This window comes from Myotis davidii, unplaced genomic scaffold (assembly GCF_000327345.1).
Source record: "Myotis davidii unplaced genomic scaffold, ASM32734v1 scaffold217, whole genome shotgun sequence".
Lineage (NCBI taxonomy): Eukaryota > Metazoa > Chordata > Mammalia > Chiroptera > Vespertilionidae > Myotis > Myotis davidii.
The window spans coordinates 6,155,427-6,164,993 of NW_006290034.1; the positions used below are offsets into that span (position 1 = coordinate 6,155,427).

The window sequence follows — 9,567 nt, forward strand, 5'->3', positions numbered from 1 at the left end:
GTGAAACTACATATATAAAATTACACTTGTAATTTAAAATAATAAGATGACCACTGCGCACTTATTAGAATGACCAGAATTCGGAACACTGACACCACCAAATGCTGGTGAGCACATGGAGCAACCGGAACTCTCATTCATTGCTGCTGGGAATGCAAGATGGTACAGACACTTTGGAAGACAGTTTGTAAGTTTCTTCCAAAGCGAAACATACTTTGACCATATGATTCAGCAACTGCACTCCTTGGTATTTAACAAAATGAGCTAAAAACTGATGTCTACACAAAAACTACACCTGGATGCTGATGACAACTTTATTCATAATGCCCAAAGCTTGGAAGCAACCAAGAGGTTCCTCCGTAGATGAATGGAAAAGTAAACGGATACATCCAGACAATGAAATATTATTCAGCGGTAAAAAGAAATGAGCTATTAAGCCATAAAAAGACATAGAGGAAACTTAAATGCATATAACTAAGTGAAAGGTCAGCCGATCTGTAAAGGCTGCACACTATGTGATCCCAACTACATGACATTCTGGAAAAGGCCGAACTCTGGAGACAGTAAAAGATCAGTGGTTGCCAGAGGCTGGGGTTTTGGGAAGATAACTGGGCAGAGCACAGAGGACTTTTAGGGCACAGAAACCCGGTATGATGTTATAATGGGGGATACATGTCATTATATATTTGTCAAAACCTATGGAATGCACAGCACCAAGAGTGAGCCCTAATGTAAACTATGGACTTCAGTGATTGTGATGTGTCCCTGTACTTTCATTGGTTGTAACAAATGGGCCACTGTGGTGGGGGAGGTGGATAGTAGGGGAGGGTATGCAAGTGTGGGTGCAGAGAGCCCATGGGAAATCTCTGTACTTTCCACTCAGTACTGTACTGTATACTTTCTCCTGCTGAGAACCTAAAACTGCTCTAAAAAATAAACTTGTTCAAACATATTAATAGTAATCATAATTATAAGGTGCTAATTATACATCAAGAATGCGGAGCCCGGCTGGCATGGTTCAGTGGTTAAGCATTGACCTATAAACCAGGAGTCATGGTTCAATTCCTGGTCAGGGCACATGCCCAGGTTGTGGGCTCGATCCCCAGTGTGGGGCGTGCAAAAGGCAGCCAATGAATGATTCTCTCTCATCATTGATGTTTCTATCTCTTTCTCCCTCTCCCCTCTCCCTTCCTCTCTGAAATCAATAAAAATACATTTTAAAAAAAGGAAGAAGGAGGAGGAGGAGGAGGAAGGGGAGGAGGAGGAGAAGGAGAGGTCTTAGGGCTTCAACTTAAAAAAAAAAAATATGTGGAGCTTCAGTTCCTTCCGCTGGAGTAGACTTGGCATGTTCTAATCCTTTGCTCTCTAGGACCTGGAAATAGAAACGGAGATTTGGGGAAAGGAGGTGGGGCAAAGGGCCCACACCAACCTCTGCCTCCTCTGCTGCTGTGGGGTCGGACTCAGTTGGCAGTGAGGGGAGGCCTTCGTTTTAATTAAGTGCCATCTCTTTTGCCAGGCTCTCCGCCAGGCTCTTGCTTGGACTCGCCCTGTGCTGCCGCCGTCGGGCGTGGTGGGCGTGTGTTTGTTCTTGCTGCAGCTCCGAAGAGCTGAGTCGACTTCAGAGTAGAGAAGCTGAGGTCAGCACCACACTCGCAGGGGAGCCTGCCTCCTTGTGTGGCTCCTACATGATGGGAGTATCTCTTTACCTATTGAAGCTTTCTTCTTTTGAGTTAAGCAGAAAGATGATGTTGGCCATGCATGGGGTTCCTCAGTGCCCAGGATGGGAAATGCCACCCGCCGCCCTGGGTGTCTGCAAACACTCTCAGGCTTGGCCTTATGAAGAGACAACTGCCCTGCTCCTGCTCCTCTTGTGAACTAGGAAGGTCCAAGTCAGCTCTCAGTCATCGTCAGAGACGCTTCTGCGGCAGGTGTTCGTGTCCGATTAGCTCAGGGGGAGCCGGGGAGCTGGACAGCACAGCAGGCTTTTGTTCACGGGCAAATGTAAAACCAGGCGCGACCACTTCCTTAGCTCACCGAGCCCAGCCTTCCTCCTCTAGGAAGGGCAAAAAGCCAGGCCTGTCTCATGGCCACCAAGTGAGAGCAAGGACAGCGCAGTCTGGCCCATAGGAAGAGCTCGGAAAGAGTAGGTCTTGTGCCGGCCAGCGGGGCTCAGTGGTTGAGCGTTGACCTATAAACCAGGAGGTTACAGTTTGATTCCCGGGCAGGGTGCTAGAGGCAGCCTGTCAGTGAGTCTCTCTCATCATGGATGTTTCTCTCTCTCTCTCTCCCCCTCTCCCTTCCTTTCTGAAACTCTCTCTTTCTCTCTCTCTCTCTCTCTCTCTCTCTCTCTTCCTCTCTAAAATCAACAAAATATATTTTTCAAAAAAGGTCTTGTAACTGCTTGAACTGTCCTGTAGCAAGAATTCGTGTTTTACATTATAAAGTAGTAAACCTTCAGACTGTTCAAGGCCCAGAGAGGATGTACGAATTAGCCAGTCTCTTCTCTCTCGGAGAGGGAAGTGGTCCCCTGGGGCGGACTTTCGCTGGTTAATTATAGAACCAAGACTAGAATCTGGCACTTCCGTTTCTGAGACCAGGCCTCTCTCCCCTGCACCACACCACCTGCCAACTCAGTGGCTCTTCTTGCCCGGTGAGCAGTGAGCTGTGAGCTGAGCGTCAGGAACTCCCTGCATACACCAGGGCTCCCGCGGGATCCCTGTCTGGTTCTGTGTGGCCGGGAGGGAGGGCCGTGCATCAGGGCACATGCCAGAGCCCTTGACCCCCTGGCAGCCCCCAGGGCCACGTTGCACCTCCTACGAGCTCATGGACTCCCATCAGGTGGCGAAGGCTCAGGATGTCGGTGGCCAGCACGGTCGGCTGCAGCTGGGAAAGCACCTCCCCACCCTCGGTCTGTGGGAAGCCACCATGTCAGCCTCCCAAATGGGAAGAGGCTCACTGGGTGCAGAACTGGCTTCTTACTTCCGCTGAGACCTGGCAACAGAACACGGAGCCTGGGCCGTCTCACCGCTGAAACGCAGCCTGGTCCCACAGCTGTCATTAAACCCCGACACCCGCAAAGAACCAGGGCTCTGGCCACCTGGACCCGTGGTTTTCCATCCTTAGAGTTGGGCAAAGGTGCCTAAGGAGCCAGCAAAGAGGGGAGGAGGGTGAGCAGCCTGAGCCCCGCCCCTACGCTCCCCTCCCCGAGCAGTTCCGCTTTATCTATCTTATTTATTGCTGTTCTATTTACAACTTTATTTGAATAAAGACTTCTGTTGACAGACGTCTTTATTCAACATGCACATATGTCTTATTTTAACTAGACCTTCGTTATAGCTTCCCTTATTTTTCTTTCTGGAAAAATAGACAAAAACACAGAGGTCCTGTTCGGCTAAATGTGCGTCCTGTGGGTCAGGGAGAGCTGGTGTGTCCTAGGAGGGGGAGAAGGAGGGGGCATTTAGGGAAGGCCACAGCTCCCGTGGATGACCTCCCTGCCCTGCATTTATTAAGCCTCTGAGTCTCTGTAACTGACTTTTCTGTAAGTGGCGCCTCAAAGCAACATTTGCCAATGACTTCCCTGGCTTAGGAAGGGTGCCTGCGCTTGCTGGGCCCTGGACACCGCCCCCCCCCATTAGCATGGCCACCCCCTGGCGTGTTTGTTCTTGAGGCTCAGGAGTGGGCGGCTAACAAAGGAGCCTCTTGGTGTCCGGACTTAGACCCCTTCTGAGGAAAAGCAAAGGGAAGGCGACACGGCGACCCTAGAGTCCCTGATGCGTGTCCCAGGGCTGTGCGGTCCTTTGCTGATGGAGAGGAGGGGCTAGAGATGTACAGTCAAGGCTGGAAGGGGCCAGAAAGGGGGGTCAGGAGGAGATCATAGCCACTTCTGTGGGTCGATTCCTGGTCAGGGCGCATGCCTAGGTTGCAGGTTCAATCCCTGGTCAGGGCATTGATGTTACTCTCTCACATCAATGTTTCTCTCTCTCTCTCTCTCTCTTTCTCTTTCTCTCTCTCTCCAACAAAAGCATATCCTCAAAAACTACCAATCAGTGTTCTTGGAACAGCATTCGTTGTGACCTTGAACTTGAGTCCCAGCTCTGCCATTTGTTAGTTGTATCATCTTGAGGAGAGGAGCTACCTTCTTTGAGCCCCTATTTTTTCTTCTGTAAATGGGTATAACAGGAACCATTCAGTAGGGTTATAATTAGATGTTACTGTTAACCTAAAAATAAAAGGCCACGGTGAGAGAAACCAGCGTTTATTTGAGATCCAATAGAACAGCCCTTCGGGGAGCACCGATTCAGGCAGAAACCCAGATAGGGTTCTGATGAGGAGGAGGAGGCGAAGGGTATTCATGAGAAACGGAAGGGGACCATGTACATCCATAAAAGGAAGGAATTTCTATAGGTACAGATACGCCAACATACTGATGCCATTTTTTAATGTGTTTTTATTGATTATTTTAGAGAGAGAGGGAAACATTGATGTGAGAGAGGACTCCCTACGACTCCCATACACTCCCCCACCCCGACTGGGAACCGAATCCGCAACCTGGGCATGTGCCCTGACCCGGGAATCAAACCAGAGACCTATTGGTGCGTGGACGAAGCTCAACCACTGAGCCACACGGGCCAGGATGCCGTGGTGCTGTTTGTAAAGAATGTCTTCAATTTTCAGCCAGTGGTCAGGTTATCTTTCCTGCTATCGTCACAGACAGCTGTTTGGAATACAGAATTGCTTTAGGCTCCATCCTATCATTCCAAAGGTTTCAGGAGTAAGACGTGCGAGGCAGTCCCTCCCGGATGGCAGCTCCAGCTCCATTTTAAAGTGGCTCCCTTCCTGTTGTTATTATTGTTTTATATTAGAATTAATAACCCGGAGCTGGGAGGCTGAGGTCTGCTTGGTCTCGCACGGCTAACAGACGAAGAGCGGGGACTGAGACCCAGGTCTTTGGGCTCTAAATCCGGGCTCTTCCCTCTGTGAACCCCATCATTTTTACCCGTGTCCCTTGGATTATGCCTGAGGGCTGACCTCCAGCCTGAGATGCAGAAGTCTGGGAACGGCGCCCCCGGAAGGCAGCCGGAGGGCGGGTGGGGAGAAGGCTTAACGGACATCCCTAAATCTCAGTCTTAGACAACGTTTTAAAGCGTTGATTTCTGGCCTGCACTCTGATCTCAGTCTGCCTGAATGGAAACGGCTGGTGAGGCCAAACTCCTTCTCAAACAGATCCATGGGTGATTCTGAGCTGCCACCTTGATTGAGCTTTTCCAGACAAAAATAATAATGCCCACATCACCCAAGTGCCCACCCTGCTCGCGGATTTGTGCCTGAACCGGCCTGGTCTTGGCGTTTTCCTGTTTCCTAAAAGCCAGTGCAGGTATCTGGGCGGGTGGGGGGTGGGGGGGCGGATTTCTAAAAAGCCTCAGGGAAGGACTGCATCTCTGAGCCTCAAGGGGGTGGGCCCCGCCTCACTTCCTCCCTCGCCTCCTCTGGGCTTCCTGTCCTTGCAGTGTGATGACATCTATTCCCCCTCCACTTCTCCTTTTACTCAGATAGCCCCGGGCACCCTTGTCGCCAACCAGCCTTGTCGCAACGCCTCCAGGACAATCATCAAATCTGCTTAGGGGACTGAGGAGCAGCACCCACAGAAGGTAAGACTGGGGACACTGCAGTCTGGGCTTGAGAGCAGAGACCTGAGCCAGGTAACATGGGGGAAGGTGTCTTCTCAGGAGCCGCCAGGCACCGCTCTAGTCACCCTACAATCGCCTGCTTCTGTTTCACGAATGTTGTACAGGAAGCAGAAAGATCGGCAAGATCCTAGTCCCTCAGAAGGCAAACCAGCCAGAAAGGCTTTTCAGGAACCGGTTCCCAGGATCTGAGATCGCTTTGGGCAGGCGTTCCTGACGCCTGGAGCCTCTTGTGCGAGATGAAGCTGGGCGGACTCCTACAGGCCCCTGGGCCCACCTCCTACAGGCCCGGTCGGTCGTTGGGAGATGGGTCTGGTGATTTTCAAGTGACCAGAGAACCAACCCAGCAGCCAGGAAAGGCAGCTGGAAAGGCAGCTGGAAGCGCAGGTCTTCTGCGCATGAGCAATTTCCAAAGTCAAGTCAATGGCTCCCGCTGTGAGGCCTCAGAGCCATCACTACAGACCCCAGCGCCCAGCTCCGTGGGGCGCACAGGGCGCGTTCAGCCCCTGTATCTAACAGGCGAAAGGTGACATCCCTAAGGGGCACTTAGACTGGTGATTTTCAAAGGGCAGCAAGGGCACCGTGATCCTGAGTTCCCCCAGAGAAACGTCTCCGTGGTGTACAAAACGTGGCTGCGAATACGTATGCTGTGCGCCAACCGGTGGAACTTGGCCTGGCAATGGCACGCCCCATAACGGAGGATCGGGGTCTCGCGGACTCAGAAAGGCCCAGCCAAGATTCGGTCTTGGCTTTCCGTGGCCACCCTACCGGCTGGGGGTCAGGGCACCGTTAGAGCTCCCTCCCTCCAGGACCTGCAAGAGTCTGGCGGGCAGAGCAGAGTCCCCGGGACCACCCACCTGACCATACTCGAGGGTTCGATTCCCAAAGCACCTCGGTGGCTATTGAACCTTGAGTTTAAAAATAAACACTGGACTGTTTAACACAGTTACTTAATAATCAGGAGTTAGGAATGCCTGGGGCCAGGCATTGTGCTTAGGAAGATGCTGGGGGCCAGGGAGGGGCTGGGAAGGTGGGAGGGTGTTTGTCCGGCCAATCGCCACGCCCCGAGGAACTCTCAGAGGAGATAAGAGATGTTCCAGACGTTTGCAAGTGCTTTGGAAGCCAGTTGAGCAAAAGCAGAATCTTAGCTGCCGGCTACACAGAGAAGTTTTGCTTTCTCAATCGCCACCGAATCTGCCCTGTTTTGAAACTGCGGTTGAATTGGCGCAGAGGCTGAGCTAAAACTTGATTTCCTGTGGGGTTTCCTGTGGGGGCCGGTTAACAATATTTAGCCTTAAAATGAAAGGATTGGGTGCCTTTACACCCCAGGGAAGGATTCGAAGCCCATCTCTTCACAACTCCACCCCGCCCCCCAGGTGAACTCTGGGAACCCAGGAGACACCACCTGGGAAGGTCACACTGTGGTCTGCGTTCCTTCCGTCCTCAGTTTGACCTCTGACTGCTCAGAAGGTTCAGACTTCGGCCGAGGCCTGTTCCTCGCCTCACCCCCAGGGCCTAGGCCGTGTGCTCGGTGCTAGAGACACGGCTAACGAACGGGTGTGGTTCTCAAGTGCAAGGCGCTCGTAGAGTCTAGCACGGAGGACAGGCACAGACACAGCTCACACCACACAGTGTGGTCTTTTCGGCAGTAAGTGGGACAGTGAGCACAGAATGGAGGCGTTGGGGAGCGTGCCCAAGACCCCCTGGGAGAGGGGGGCCGCTCGGGTCCTTTTCAGAGAAGTCTGGGTCTGCTACGGAGACTGGGGTAATGGCATTTCAGACAGAACCCAGCAACGCAGCCCCAAGACCGGTGCGCCCCAGGCATGCGAGGACGGAGAGCAGGTCACCGCTGCGGGGGCACGGGAAGTGGAAATCTCTTTGTCTTGGATTCTAGCATTCCAGCCCCTGAGTGGAAGGCGAGGTCAGTAGCCAGGCAGGGCCTCGGCCTCGCCCTGGAGGCAGCCAAGTGGCAGCATGGATGAGATGGGGGCTGATGTGAGGGTGAAGAGGCAGATGCTTTCCTCCTCAACCTAGATCTGGCCTTGGTTAGAGCGGAGGGTGGAGCTGTGTGCGAGGTTACAGCCCCTCTCTCGCTCCGCTTCTGCTCCAGGAAGCGCGGTGCTGGTTCATTTTGGTGGTTTGGCTCATGCTCCCACATTATTCAGTCCAGGGCACTTCCTGTGCCGAGTGGGCGTGTGATGCAGGCCCATCACCGGGGCCTAGACACTGGGCGCTTGTCCTCGGGAAGCTCCGGGGCCCAGCTGCCCCTGCAGGTGCCGAGCGCAGAAGCCAAGTCACCGAGAAATGAGACAGCGGTGCCCGAGCGGTGGCTGTCAGGCACAGGAGCAGAGATGGCAGCTGGGCATGGGGGGGCGGGGAAGGGGGGCAGCTTGGCAGGAGACGGTAGGAAAGAGACAGACGTGTTTCTAAAACCAGTGGGTAAGCGTGCAGAGTGGAGGCCGTGCGTCTCCGTGCCGGGACACAGAGGCCTCACCCCACGCCCCATTTCACCAGCACACGTGGAGAGTTTTGTGCTGATTATAGAATCCTGGGTAAGATATGATTCCGTTGGGTCTTTGTTACTTAAACTCCAGCAGAACCCCTAAAAATAAAATCCCCTTCGCCCCTGCCTCAAGCAGCAGCAGCGATACATCCTCTGTGCTGGCCAAGAATTGTTGTAGAGAAAGGGTGCCACAAGCATACACTGCTAGAATTATTTAAAATAGGGGTGTTGTCGGCCAAGCATTTATTAGGATGTTGTTACTTAATTTGGAGATTGTGTAGGTGCAAATAAAGCGGCCAACTCGCCGTGAGAGCCCAGCACAGATTAGCCGTTAGGACATTCCAATCGACTTACTTTTCAGTTAAGGTGACTTGTCCAAAACCATAAACCCTCTTAACTGTTTAGAGTCTTCCCTGACTGTCCGAGGAATGCTCTCTCCTCTGTACGACAGGATACTCCCTTCTCTCGTAGGCTTCTCACTAAATAGGCATCATCGGACTGTGTTCCTTCCTCGCATAAAGGCATCTCCAGTGCATTTTAACATAAGCAAAATAAAAATATAACTTCACTACAAATCCAGGTGATTTGAAATCAATATGTTTAATAATTGAAGATCATAGATTTAATGTAGGTTTAATTTGTCAAACTTTTGTTTGACATTTCCCATCTCGGAACTAGTTGAGGAATGATTTTGACATCTCACATCTTTTGAGAGGTGTTCAAGTAAATCTGAACTCACGGTTCCATATTCATTCTGTATCATAAGCAAACAGAGGCATTCAAGAATGACCCTATGGTTCATTCTCCTAAAAGAAGATTCTGTGGTAGAATCTCAGTCTTTTAATCCCATTTATTTCCAAAATTATTTGACCAGTCGATTCCTCACGCTCTTTATTGTTTGTGTGTGTCTGAGGGACACCTATTAACATCTCATAAATGTCACAGTCGGTGTGACACCGCGGCTGTCTTGCTGTGACTGAAGACTGGTCTCTAAGATCAGATCAGATAAGGCTGGAGATCAAGGACGGACAGTTTCTCAAGACTTCCGTCCAACCTTAGCCACCGCTAAACTGGATTAAACTCAAGACCAGATTAGAGGGGGCAGGTGTGGGTCAGAGAAAAGAGAGAGATTGAGATAGAATCCACAAGACTCTACCTGCCCCAGCGCTCTGCTGGGTGGAAAGCAAGGGTAACTTCCTCTGTGCCTCCACATTGGACCGTGGGAGGTGACCACAACTGGCTGCAGTTCAATCACGGAGCTTTCCTGGAAACTGACGTCATAGAATTACTCTGCAGAGCCCTGGGTCATGGGACTGGGTGTGGCAACCTTGACTGTGGAGGGTGTGGGGTTTCCCAGGCGGTGGGGTTGGCAGGAGTGAA

The 9,567-nt window shown here is 51.8% G+C and overlaps 1 protein-coding gene across 1 annotated transcript in view; it reads left to right on the top strand.

The window, feature by feature from the left end:
- The first annotated feature begins 5,538 nt into the window (after positions 1-5,538).
- The window catches only part of CD53 (CD53 molecule), a 17,222-nt gene continuing 13,193 nt past the window's right edge, over positions 5,539-9,567 (top strand). The window contains exon 1 of the mRNA XM_006762991.2: positions 5,539-5,648. The gene's annotated coding sequence lies outside the window, so the exon portion shown is untranslated. The remainder of the gene's footprint in view (positions 5,649-9,567) is intronic.